Genomic DNA, 14,645 nt, shown 5'->3' on the forward strand with positions numbered 1-14,645 from the left:
AGAAAATAACTTCAGGCACTTGTGAATGGGACGTAGGTTTGTTTTAAAAACTCCATAACGATAGAACTCTGGGTCTATTTAAAAAAAAAACAAAACTTTCTCTAACTAGATATAGCTAGCCTGGCCAATATATTCTAATATATGAATGCCATGTTCTGCTGGAAGTTCCTGTACTATGGGGCACTGTGAATAATTAAGCAAATTTGTAACATATGAAACTGAACAAAGTCATTATGTGCTGCACAGAATTTGGAATGGACATGCTAAAAATATTTTTTGGAGTTTTGAAATACAAGTGTAAAGGACAGCCATCTTAAACTCTTGTGGTAAACTGAATTTATTATTGAATGAAATCATTTACTTTTTGATAAATAGAATTTGAAATTTCTCAGCATTAATAAGCTGAAAATATTTATTCCTTTACTGAGCTATATTATATTTTCCCTCAAAGTTGTATTAGCTTATATGATGCCTTGAAACCAAAGAAGAGACGGAACAAACAGGACCAGATTGTATGAGTCAGAATGCCCCCAAATTTTCTTTAGTGTTGCACATTTTTTAAAAAAATGGTTTTGGGGATGTCAAGTTTTGATTCAGATCAAGATTTTTATGATGAATTAACTTCATTCCTAGGCCATTAAAACTGTGTTTAGTACTTCTGAAAAATTGGCCCCATAAATTTTTCAAGACTGTATACTCTGATTTCTTATACCCAAATCATATATTTTTCCAATATTCGTCTGTGTCATATTTTTAGTTTTGTATGGAATTTGATTTTTTATTTTACTTCTGATACAGTATTTTTAACATCCAAATATTATGGTGCTTCTGAATCTGCTAAAACATCTGGACCATATTGTTTTGGTAGTATATGTTTCAATTATATATAGTGCCAAGCAATGGTTCAAAGAGATTATATTTAAAATGTAATGTTTCAAGATTCTTAAAATAGATCTTACTAAATAATTAATTCAAGGTATTAATCCTTTTCTTGGCTCAAGACTTCCAAATAAAACATTTTTACTTCCTCTGTCTTCAAATTAGGATTATTCCATAATGTCATTATCTCATGTGAATGTGGGTCAAAGATTAACTGTATCCCAATTAATATCTAAATATATTTAGTAACTTCCCAAGCTCGGAGAATCAGACTTTTCTTCTGAAATCTGATCGATAAACTTTCCAGAACTTGAAAGGAATCACACATTGGCTTTTTAAATGAGCCCAAAGGAAGCAATATGCTTCATTCCATAATAAAAGCCCATTGATAAACCTAAATTAGCCACCATCATCATAAGGCAAATTTAGCCAAAATAAATTGAAAGGCCTTGTCTGTTATAAACTTTTTCTCAATAGTTTATCGCTATATATTAAATATCTAAATGAAATTAACATAAATAGTCCTCTGAAGGTGTATATCACTCTAAATGCTATATACAATTTGATTACATTAATCTTACTTCAGAGGCTCAAAGGTAATTTTAACTTTTATATCCAATACAATCATATCTATGTATTTAGGTATAATTCAACGTATTTTAAGATACAGAAGGAAATTCATTCCAAGCATTTTATACAGTTCAGGCAAATTGTAAAATCCAACTTTTGATGCTGATTTGTTGATTTTTTTTTAATCTTAGAGGAAGCATTAGACGTTTTTCCAAATAATAGTATGCCTTGGGTATAAACCACATTGGACAACTTGGTAAAGATATTAAATATCAAAATCCTCAAAATATCTTGTATCGAAAGCATGTATTTAGTGCCCACTACAACAGCACATTGATAATATCCTGTTATTATCTAATTTTAAAAAGCCAAAGGTTGTAGAAACAGATTGAAAATTAAAGAGGACAATCAACTCTAAGGAGTTGATTAATAGGCATAAAAAACAAATACATTTGTGATCACTCTAGTGCAGGGGTGTCAAACTCGCATCGTCACGTCGTCATCACATGACGTATCGGGACTTTTTTCCCCTTCGCTAAACAGGGTGTGGGCGTGGCCAGTGCATGATGCATCCGGCCCAAGGGGCAGGAGTTTGGCAGCCCTGCTCTACTTGTAGGTTAAAAATGCCAAATTGTAATCAAATATATAAAATGTGGTGATGGAAAGCTAAATCTTTCTAGAACACCTAGAAACTATTACCAGAAGTTTTTTCTGTCCTGCATATCTAAGTTATATTTTTTTGCTGCACTTTAATGGACAACTGCTATTGTTACTTAAATGTACTTGAATCAGACTTTTCAAGCAATGTTTTTAAGAAGGTTCCTTTATAAATATAGGGCTTTGCAAGGTGATCACATTTTGTTTCCTCCATACATAAAAGTAGAGAAAGAATATGTTTTGGTCAACCGCATGCTTCAGTTGTCAGTAATATGATCCCAGTGTGGACTGTTGTATTTCAAGCTCTCTAATATAAATGAAACTCAATAGCATCATTTGGATTATAACTACGTATTCAAAACATGGAAAAAATCTAGAGAATGAAATCCCTTTTCTGGCTTAAATCCAGAATAGAAACAATTTACCACATCAGTATCAAACTAAACAATACAGCACTATAGTGGCAAATTTGAGTTGATTAAGCCTTAAGTTTGGAATGCAAGGAATGCCATTATTGTAAAACAGGCAAAGAAGATTAAATAGCTATGTACTAATTTCTGCATGGAATATATTGGGGAGGAAATTCACTTCCTTTTCAGGTTGTTGCATAATCAAAGTTTACCACTGGTCAGATTCTTGTTAAATGATGACAATGAAATAACATAATATTTCTGAGCAGATATGCTGCCTAAATTTACCAATTTCTTTACTGCTATAGTCAAAATTACTGTCGGTGGTATACATAGAATATAAAACGAATGTTAACGAATATTAAACGTCCATGCTCTGATTAAAATCCCAAAAAAGATGCAAAAAAAGAAGTGTAAAGAAAAATATGTATAAATTTTTAATTTATATAAAAATAAACATTTATTTATAAACAATAAATAAGGGGAGCACAAATAGGCAAAAAGAGTAAAGGTTTATATATAAACTTAAGAAAGTACTCTACAAAATAGTTTGATCCTTAACATTTTACTAAAAACCAGCAAGAAGAGGACTACATCATGAGGCTGTTCCAAAGCACTAGTGTTTTTGTATAAAAGCATTGACTTCTACCTTCAGTTCCCAACCCTTTTGGAAATGTGAGACTATAAGTAGTTTGTCCATGGATGTTCTAATAAGATCAGATGATTCTATATCGCAATTTGCATACATTTTTGAAATATTCTTTTTTTTTTAAATTTTGTGGAAGACTAATGGATGGAAAAGATCAAAAGGTCCTTAATTTTCAATGCTACCCTTTCACCTTTTGAATTTTTCAGTAATTATATGTTAAAGGAGAGGACATATTTCATAATATATTAGAGAACAAAGCAAAATATATAAGTACACTATATGAAAGGGCAGCATTGAAACTACAACTTGTGCCCTTTACTATGTAAATTCATTCATGCAATCTTTTTTATGTGCAGATTTAAGAGAAATGCTATAGGAACAATTTCAATCTTTTTTTTTTCTACCATGAAATGTATTTAAGAAAATACAGATTTTCTAGTTTTTATTATTGATGGCTAGATATCTTGTTACAAAAGCACTATTTGTGAAAGTATTTTTATGGCACAGAAAATGATTATTCTCAATATTAATTCCAGATTTCAAAGAGCCCTCAAGTAAAATGTTCTTACTACCCTTCCTTTCTAAAGGACCATTCTGTTTTCTACTATCACAGCTGTCTGTTCATTGATACTATAGCTTTACTACTTCTAACTAATCCTACATCTCCCCACTTAAGTCCCCATATATTTGAATATGGAAACAAATAAGCAGCAATCGCAAGTAGGAGACATGATAGGAGACATTGGAAATTAACAAATAGAATCCCTGAAGGTTTATCTATTTTGGGATATTCCAAAGAATGCTACCTCTTCTTGCTCACTTTTAGTTCTTATAAGTCTGATCCTTTTGATTAAATTTCATATAGAAGATTGAAACGATGTATATAGAAATATGTGGGGAACAGAACTAATGAGCAGAGCATGATTGTAATTCTAACCCCTATGCTGCATACTAATATTTTCCCTTTTTCCTTATGATAGGAAGCACATACATGACCAAACACTTAGGAAAAAAAATGAAGCAACCCATCTGATTTGGAGGATTTTTTTAAAAAGTAGCCAGACTTTCATCACAACAAATCCTCAATTTTATAGATTATAGATTCAGGCGAATAGACATCCTTTAAAATAAGGACTTTTCTTTATTTTAATGAATAGAATAAAAGTATTAGTAGATGTACCAATAAAGGAGAATATTTGTAGCTCAGGGTGAAATGAGAAGTCCTTGTTTCTCTCTGATCTTGGCTGTTTTCTTGCGAAAGTTTCGTTACCCAAACCAGGTGACATAATCAGTGCTAGTAAACAATGGGATTTGCTCTCAGTTTATATTTTAGTGGCTTGCCCTGTCTGTGTTGGTGGGGAGGAACAATCTTAAAGATTCTTTGGTTGGGCTGTTTACTCTTGGCTTGTTTGGCAGTTCCTTGATTGGGGTATTGTTTACTTAATTGCTGGTATGATGTTAACCTTGGAGTAAGGGTTAGGGCACCTAGATGAATATAGATTAACTCATGGAAGTAGCCTATATGGCAGCAGGGTGTTGTCCTCTTTTGTGGTCAAACTTAGAATCACAGAGGCGACTATTTAGACTCTCAAGCCCAAAATACTGCTCATTCAAGAATATGAATTAAAACATCCCCAACAGATTGCTGATTAGTCGTTTCTTTGTATCTAATGAAGGGGAAACAATCACCTTTCTGGATAATCAGTTCTCTTTTTATTATTGGGATGATTTTTTTAAAAAAGCAGTCAAACTTTTCTTGTATTTTAAGTCATCTCAAGAATAAACATTTGCAGTTCCTTCAATTTTTTTCACTGGACTTGGCTCTGAATTCCTTGATCATCATCATTGCCTTTCACTGAACAAGTGTATATATAAGTGAAAGAGGTTGAAATAATATTTCTATATATATAGATATAATGATACAGTTTCTTCTGGAACAGTCATGTGGAAAGGATCTCAACACAAACCAAATGTTTATTTATATGTTATTAATTTATTCATCGCCAGCTTTCCAAACTAACATGTAATCATTAATCATTAAAAACCATTCACATTAATGCAAATAGTTGATGCACCGCAACCAAAAAACATAACCATGCCCAATTCTAAGACCATACTAATTAAAGCTCAGCAGAAAGGGATTTAATGGACAGTAACAATACTAATCTTATATTTGCAGTTTTTAGTAATTATAGTACAGAAGTAATCATTCATAATATGTCTCTAATGCAATGCCTGGCATAATAATCTATGTAGTTATACAACATTCAGAAACAATAGATTAATTATAGGGTCAATATGACTATGAAGGGAGTTAATTGAAGATGCCTTTGGGTGAGACAGTGTTATTCATTAGCAGCAGAGATCACATCTTCAGGCATAGATGTGGAGGTAAATACAGTTGTTCCCAAGTCTGATGAGGGAGGGTCGCTAGTACAGTAGCATACATTCAACAAATTTAGCAATCTGCAGTGTCTACTTGAGAGAGGCAATGGGCCTCCAAGATTGTGTCAGAGGGAATAGAACAAATATCCACTAGACTGCAATTTATATAGCTTCATTTAGTTCTCTCCACACCCCACACTCAGGAATTTGTGTACCTTTTACTAGACAGTGAGGAATTTTGAACTTAGCTACTGAAGAAGTTGGCTTATTGATTATGCAGTGAAATGAGAATGTTATTTTTTGCTTTTAAAAAAAGGAACCAACATACTCAGATTAATCAAGAAAGCAAGGAGACGGTCTTCTAAGCAGATTGGGGTTTTCACTAAATTGTGAAGAATGTTCCTATTGTTTTGTACCCAACCTTTTCTGATCGGCAGTAAATTGATAACTTAATCCTATTTGCATCTATTCAAAACAAATTCCCTTTGAGTACAATGGAGCTTACACCTAAACCCAAAAAAATCTTCTCCTTCTACTGTTTGCTGGATTCCTCCCTCCTACATTTCTCTGCCTATTTTAAAAAAGTCTTTCCTAAAACAAAGTTTCCAAGACATTCACCTCTTTGGGATCTGCAAATAGGATGCTGGGAAGACATACAGAGTGTCTACCCATAATACATAGGGGATAAGGTTAAAGAAATTCAAGTATGAAGCTGAACACATAGACAGTAGCAATAAGGTGGCAAGATATAATGTTTTAATAGTGGTCTATTTTGAATAACACCCTTGTTTTTACAACCTTACTCTAGCAACTGTTTATTAAGATAATTGTAGAAAAACATGACAGTATAAACATTGTTGCCATATGGACTCTTCAGGAACTTTTCCTTACAACTGGTTGTGCCTACAACACAGCCTTTGGATTCTGAATCCTAGGCCATTGGTGATCTCAGGAGGTTAGCTGGTTTCTGGATCAAATTTGGTTATTACAGGGCTTGGCATTGCAAAAGAGAACCTAATACAACCTCTTCAGGGTGGTGGTGGTATGGATTCTCAGGGCTCAGTCTAATTCTTGAAATGATAGATCTTACAGATTTTAAACAGAAGATTTATAACTATATGTCAAAAATGCTGTTCACATATTGTATATCCAACCTGGAACAGGAGATTGAAGTGTATGATCTCTTCTTTTCAACAATCTTCCAGCGTGCAGTTCAATTTTTTTTTAAAAAAAGAACTATAGAAATTAAAACAGACTTGGAAAAACAGTTTCCTTCCATCTGGTTTGCTTTAACAAAAATGCTTAGTCTTAACATAGGTTGCCTGAGATAGTTAGCAAGAATAAGAAAAGGGATGTAAATGAATTACTTAACATTTAAATTAGATGTAGGCTTTCAAGACATATAAATGTTGGAACTTTTTTTTATAAAATAAAGGGAAGAACATAAGATTATAAAAATGGAACAGCCATTTTATCTGTATGTTATTGGTCTTACTTTGCCCTCCAAAGTAATTTATTTATTTAATTTTATTTAATCAAATTTCTATACCGCCCTACTCCCGAAGGACTCAGGGCAGTGAACAGCCAAGATAAAATACAGATAATACAAATATTAAAAATCCCTTAAAATTATTAAATATTTTGGCCGAAACACAGATTAAAACACCCAATTTATAAAATCACGAATTAAAATTTTTTAAAAATAATTTAAAAGAGGGGAGTTAGGCCAGGCCAGCTTGCTGAAATAGAAAAGTTTTGAGAGCACGGCGAAACGTGCGCAGGTCCGGGATCTTCCGTATCTCTGGGGGGAGCTCGTTCCAGATGGTAGGTGCCCCCACAGAGAAGGCTCTCCCCCTGGGGGCCGCCAGTTGACACTGTTTGGCCGACGGCACCCTGAGCAGCCCCTCTCTATGGGAGCGTACTGGTCGGTGAGAGGCTATTGGTAGCAGAAGGCGGTCTCGTAGATACCCCGGTCCGATGCCATGGAGCGCTCTAAAGGTGGTAACCAAAACCTTGAAGCGCACCCGGAAGACCACCGGGAGCCAGTGCAGCTCGCGCAGGAGGGGGGTCACATGGGAGCGCCATGTCGCTCCCATAACCACCTGTGCGGCCGCATTCTGGACCAGCTGGAGCCTCCGGGTGCTCCTCAAGGGGAGCCCCATGTAGAGAGCATTGCAGTAGTCCAAGCGGGAAGTAACGAGAGCATGAGTGACCGTATTTAACGAGTCCCGATCCAGAAAGGGATGCAACTGGCGAATCAGGCGGACCTGATGAAGTAATACCTTTAGGACATCACAGAATCAACATGCTGATTTTATATACCATGGTAGGCTTTTTTAAATATCAGAAGGGTTTTGGCATCTTAATACTAGGGCCCAAGGATTCGACAGTGAAGGAGCAGCTATTGAAAAGACCGTCTTGATTTCACCAAAATGCTTATGGTACCTACTCTTCTGGGGCTCCAGAAACCACTTAAACCTACCTCTGTTACCAGTTAATGGGTTTATTGATCTATTGGGGGTGGGGGGGAATTTCCAATCATTTGTATAGCTTATTATTTTGTTTTTATTGTTTTCATCCAGGCTACTTGAGTAGGTGTATTTAATTTTATAAAATTGTTTTTATTATCTTTTATATTCCATAAGTCACCCCATCCCTAATAGAGTGGGTGGCTGTAATAAATTTGATAAACTAAAGTATTACCAGAGGAGTGAATTTTCAGAATTAGGGGGAGTTGATTGGATAAAATGTGTGGATATATTTCCATTTATAAAAAACAAAAGTCACTGAAGGCTGAATATCGTTAGCATACTAGATTCATTTTATTAAAATCCTTAATTACTGTTCAGCTTTAGATATTTTCAAATTATTTTTTTCCAGAAGTATGAATGAGGAAAGGAGAAGAGGAAAGGACCTAAAAAATTAAGGAGAAATATATAGAAATGCAAGCCAAGCACACCTATTTAGATATGTGTTCAATTTAAATGCATATGATCATTCTCATGTAACTATGTTCAAAGTTTCTGTTTTATAAATTGACATGAGAATACAATTGAAAGTTGAATAGATGAGATGAGATACCTATATACATTTAAGGGGTATAAAGGAAGTGTTTTAATAAGTTTGAAACACTGATGTTTTAGAATCACGAAAATCTAAAGTTTATATGTTCTGCATTTTACTTAATTCTTTAAAGTCCCATTGTAAAACAACTGTTTCCTGTTCATTGATAGGAACAACCGGGCCTTACGTGTTTATGATTTAACACTTTCTTTCTGGAGGATTGAAGAGAAAAAGGATTATAGCTCTTAAAACTCTCAGGCCGAGTTGTTGCACAGCATGATTAAATGGCTATTCTTTTCTTTCTTCCTTTATAAACAAAATGGCATTGGAGGAACCTTTTCAGTTTGTAAGAGAATGTATTTCATATAGCAGAACGAAGGGAAGTCTTGTAATCTGATTAAATAAAACTGACCCAAATCTTGGGAAGAAAGAGAAATTACTTGCCTGAACAAGAACTTAACCAACTAAAATGGGCTAATGCTTGTTTTTTCAGTAACAAGGTGAAAAATTATTCACAAAAACCATTTCTATTTTTTTCTAAGATATAACATTATTATATACATTATTATATTAGATATGTACTGCAGTATCAGTTTTGCTAACCTTATGGCCCCAGAAACCAGGTATAAGTTCTTATGCCTATATATTCATATATAAATAAATGCATGTGTTGAAATAAGATGCTCCTTCGGTGCCCAGCAGACATGGCCATCTATAGAACAATGTTATATAGGGGGAAAAAATAGTTCATTGTAAGAGGTACCTATCTGCCTCTCTTACAATTTGAAATGCACCACATATTTGTATTGAAAGACACAATATATGCTAATTATTTCCTATAGGTGGGGAAAAAATCAGTGTCATTTTATCTCGCTTCCAAAAATTGATCCATGCCTTTGTATTCTAATTAATGTACCACACTTTTCTATATTTATCACTATTACATTCATTTGTAACAAAAGCACTAATAGTGTGTATTCTGCATTTTACTAAGATTTGTTGCAATCATAACTTGCTATCCCCACCCAAAAATCTGATTTAGGACAGGTCCTTTTATGCATGATCTAGGCATGAACTGCCTATATGGAATGTTATAATTCTTTTAGGATTATTTTGCCTGTTAAATTTGGCCCATTAGATTTTAACAGTATGCAGAGTGTGTCATGGTGATGTTTGTATACACAATTTATTCATAAAGTACAACACAATGAGTTTGAGCTGTTGTAATGACTGGGAAATGTAATTCCGTTGCATCTGGAGGTATCAGGTGGGGAAAAGCTATTCCATGAGAAAAGAGAATTTATAGAGTGACCTAGTTTCACAAAGTTAATTTTTCCTTCAATGTATATAAGGCTTTCTGCTAATAAACTTTACTGCACATCTTCAGTATCTTGAGAAGTTCATTAAACTGTAAAAATAACAAACCTGTACACTTGACCAATCATTCATGAAAAATATAGTTTTTAATTCCAGTGATTTTGGAGGTGATTGACATTTTTCCCACTATTTTCCACTACAGAACATTTAAAACCAGCACATTAATCTAGATTTTAAGATATGGTAAGATTTAACAAAGGTTGGCAAGAAAATGGGGTTTCCCTGTTAATTAAACGGTGGTTCCATCATATATTGGATTAGATATGTTGGATTTGTATGTTGGATTTAATTTCAGGTTTATTGCCAGAGCAGAAGCATACAATATTTGCTCTTAAAATGGTTTGGGATTAAATTCTGAATTAAGATATAGTGCTGGCATTACAACCTTTGGCAAGAGTTGGATTGTAGTATTATACAACCAATATAGTGTCATGCTGGATTAGGGAGAGAGTGAGGTTCACATCTTTAGGCATGGAAATTTGCAGAGTCACTCCCCATTCAATTCAAGAGGGATTGCATTTTAAATAGTCTGTTGGGGGAGTGGGGGGAGAAAACAGCAGTATTAGATATGTTTGCCACCTTGAGTTATATATTTAAAAAGGTAGATTATAAAATAACATAATAATAAATCAAACTACTTAATAATCTTTGCTGAAAAATATGACACAAAAGTTCACATGCTGGAATCATTATGCATGTATATATGTAAGGAAGTGTTTTTTTAAAAAAATTAAATTAATGATAGTGGTCTAGTATACTTTTTGCTGAAAAAAAGCTTTAATGACATAAAACAAGTTCCTGTTTAAAGCTTGCAAATCTGCAAAATGTTTAATAGTCTCTAGCAATTTAGCTGGGATACAGACCAATATCGCCCAATTGGTATAAGTAAACTTAGAAGGGAAAGTAGAGGTGAGGTCTTATCCCAGAGCCATAAGTGGATAATGGTCTATCTGAAAGACATCTTCTTATGACAGGAGGTAAACATCAAAGACATTACAGGAGTTCTGAAAATCACTAGATAGCTCAATTGCTTCCTTCCTAATCCTACAATTATTTTTACAGCATCAACAGCTGGGACAAAGAAAAGAAAAGCAATTGTTCATCTAACAAAACAGTTCATTTATTACCTTCTAACAGGAAGGTTTGTTAGAGGAAGTTGGTGGTGGAGACAAAGATTTGTTACAACTCTTTTTTTACCACATAATATTTTGGATTACTGGTGTTAGTCAAAATTAGGCTATATAATGGCCTGGGTAAGATGTTCCTTTGCTGTCATCCCTTTATCACATGACCTTCCATTTTCTTCTTGATTATTATTCATAATGCAGAAATTGCTATTGTTGCCTTAAAGTCATGTTTCATTAATTTCATTTAGAGCAAACGACAATAAATGCATTCATTTTTATTTAGAACAAATGACTGAAAATGAAACGGAAACAAAGTTTACAGATAGACTGTTTAATTTTCAGTTAATATAAAAGAAGTGGAAGAATTTGGAGGAGAGAGAAACAGAAATAGTCAATTGTACCTCCATCACTACCACCACCTTCACCTGCTCCTCCTGTTAACCAACATTGAGCCACAAAACTCAGCCTAGTATAACCTGAATTCAAAACATTCTGAATATGATGCCATACGTGAACATTGCATGCAATTCTTAATTATTTTTTACATTCTCCTTTTTTCATTTATTTTGTATTAGATTTCATATATTGTGCTATCCTTAGGGCCTTGTGACCATGTATTTTTAAACCTTGTAAGCCTGGTGGCATAATCTTTCACTAGGATTCTCCTTCTAGGACCCTGTCATAGTGGACAATTCTTGCTGTTCCTTTTGTCCGATTCTATTTTTAATATATTACTTTAACGTACAATTTTACCCTTGCTTTCAATAACCCTAATTCAGTCAAATAATACCATTTGTAACCATCTGTAACCTTATAAAATATATTTCAAAAAGTCACCATACCAAAAAAAAAAATATCCACTGGCCTCTACCTTGTTTCTTCAGTCTTTAGTCTGAGGACTAGTGGTGCTTTTGTGGCATATGGTTTTTGACATACCCATGAATGCATGTTTTCCCAGGACAAAACAGTGTACTCTTGTAATAAACAAAAAATAATAGTTTCCATGAATGTTTATTTTTAATTAACTTTGTGAATTAGCTCACGATGATGGCTGGAGCTGCAGTATTTAAAGTGACTGGATTAATTTTGGTTGGCTGCAAAAATGCTTTCAGTTGCTATTCGGGGATCTATAAATAATTGAGCTTTTATGAATTACTTTTTTAAAAAAGTGTTTAAAAATTGCAAGTGGCTATTCCACTATTTTTTAAAGGCATTTCATTTTTGTATATCTGGAATTAGGAATTGTAACTTTGCAACCTACCGTAGATATGTTATCAGTTTTAAAAAAAACCCTCTTTTTAAAATCCTGGAATGATAATATCTTCCTTTATTTAATTAGCTAGAAGACTCAAACCATATGATGATATTTTCTCCCCAATTGGCTGATGACTTTAATTATTTTCAGTTAAGTTGGGGAACTGAAGCAGAAGGATAGAGAGATCTTACCTGCCAAAGGCTTAGAGATAAGTGGGCTTTGACCCCTTATCTTGTAGTTCAGCCTCAATTTTGTAAACTGCAGTGACCTAATATAGCAGAAAAATAAAGTGTTTTTGAATAAAAACATGCTTGACTCTGACAGTATGGAAGTAAAGTCATGGTTAGGAGAAAAAAGGTAGTAAATGAATCCAGAATCCAAAGCTTTACCAATTTTGCTTCTTATTTAAACTTAGCTAAGGCACTGTATCAGTCTTTATTAGCCTTCTCCAATCTAGACTCTCTAGAATTCTTCATGTTCTTTTTATATGCTGATTTAGTATATCAAAAAAATAATAAATCTTGAAAATCAACTTCATGTTGTTAACTTCTCATATTCAAGAGTATTGGCCACTTCCTGATTTTTCTGGCATACTGGCATTTTGTTCTTTAACAGTTCTAGAATTTTATACTTGTTGCCACTGTTTTACCAGGAGGTCTAGTTTGAGTTGTGAAAACAGAATAACAGAGTTGGAAGGGACCTTAGAGGTCTTCTAGTCCAACCCCCTGCTTAGGCACCACTTCAGACAAATGGTTATCCAATATCTTCTTAAAAACTTCCAGTGCTGGAGCATTCACAACTTCTGAATGCAAGTTGTTCCACTGATTAATTGTTCTAACTGTCAGGAAATTTCTCCTTAGTTCTAGTTTGGTTCTCTCCTTGATTAGTTTCCACCTGTTGTTTCTTGTTGTAGTTCCAGTGTTGTCCCATAGTACCAAGTGCTATTACTGGGCCTGATTGTGTCATATGAGAATTTATTGTTTTATAGAATATATGGAGAAGAAGGGGCTGGGTAGCCTGTGAGCACATGGAACTTCCCAGCTGTAATAAAAACCAGGTTTCTAAAATTCAGTGACAAAAAAAAATATCCAAATGTATTATTTTTTCTGAGGGGCAGTGAGTGAATCTCAAATTGAACACTCATGATATGGAGTACAAAAAGAATGATGTTAAGACATTAGGTATAGTTGTGCAGTTACTGTTGTATATTGATTTGTGTTACTCACAATAGATATGCTGTTTTAAGCTCACAGAAATGTTACACATATACTCTTCTGGGATCAGAGAATCTGTATCTAAGCTCAGATAATTCTGATACTAAATTTTTCTGTGGTAAAAAAAAACAACCCAAAGAAAAAATAAATAAATCCTAGTGTTGTGCATTAGACTTCAAATGTATTTATTCCCCAGACTTGTTAACTATATGACTAATAAGATTTAAATATATTCAAACAGGAACTTTTGACCTATATTTGTTTTGGCAGGTGAAAGATGAGGATGGTAGAATTTTTCCATGGCAATGGATTGTGTTGCTTTAGAGTGATAAAGATTTGTTTTAACCATAAAGTTTTTATTTTTTTTCACAAGATGAAAAATAAAGACTGACTGGGAATAAAAGCTAAACACTGTTTCAGCAACCTAATATGCAAACCTGATTGTATTAATTTTATAGCCTTTTAGTGGTTGCTGTATTTATACTGGCAAAAATTGATGTCACACATAATTAGCAAGCAGCATCCATGCCATAGACCACATCACTTCTGCAGCCACTCACATTAAAATATTTCATGGAGCATGGAAAACAAATACCCTCAGAGTACCAAATGGGCAAGTTGTTTAGATTATCTTGTTTATGATCATTTCACAAGGACATTATTATTATTATTATTATTATTATTATTATTATTATTATTATCATCATCATCATCATCATTATTATCATTATTATCATTATTATTATTATTATTATTATTATTCAAATTTCTATACCGCCCTTCTCCTTTCGGACTCAGGGCGGTGAACAGCCAAAATAAAAACATTTATACATAACATTACAATTAAAAATAGATTTAAAATAATTAATAAATTTGGCCCATAATTTAAAACTTGTCAATTTAAAATCAGTATCAAAATTTTAAAACCAATCCTAAAATCAAGACAGACCAGCTAACTGAAAAAAGTAAGTTTTTAGGGCCCGATGAAAAGTCCGGAGGTCGGAGATCACTCGTATCTCTGGGGGTAGATTGTTCCAAAGGGTAGGTGCCACCACAGAG

At 33.7% G+C, this 14,645-nt stretch overlaps 1 protein-coding gene across 7 annotated transcripts in view; it reads left to right on the forward strand.

Moving 5' to 3' along the window:
• Positions 1 to 14,645, forward strand: part of SULF1 (sulfatase 1) — a 102,414-nt gene that overhangs the window by 12,542 nt on the left and 75,227 nt on the right. The window lies entirely within an intron of this gene.

The sequence above is a fragment of the Pantherophis guttatus genome, chromosome 3 (genome assembly GCF_059756535.1).
Source record: "Pantherophis guttatus breed Tessera chromosome 3, ASM5975653v1, whole genome shotgun sequence".
Taxonomy (NCBI): domain Eukaryota; kingdom Metazoa; phylum Chordata; class Lepidosauria; order Squamata; family Colubridae; genus Pantherophis; species Pantherophis guttatus.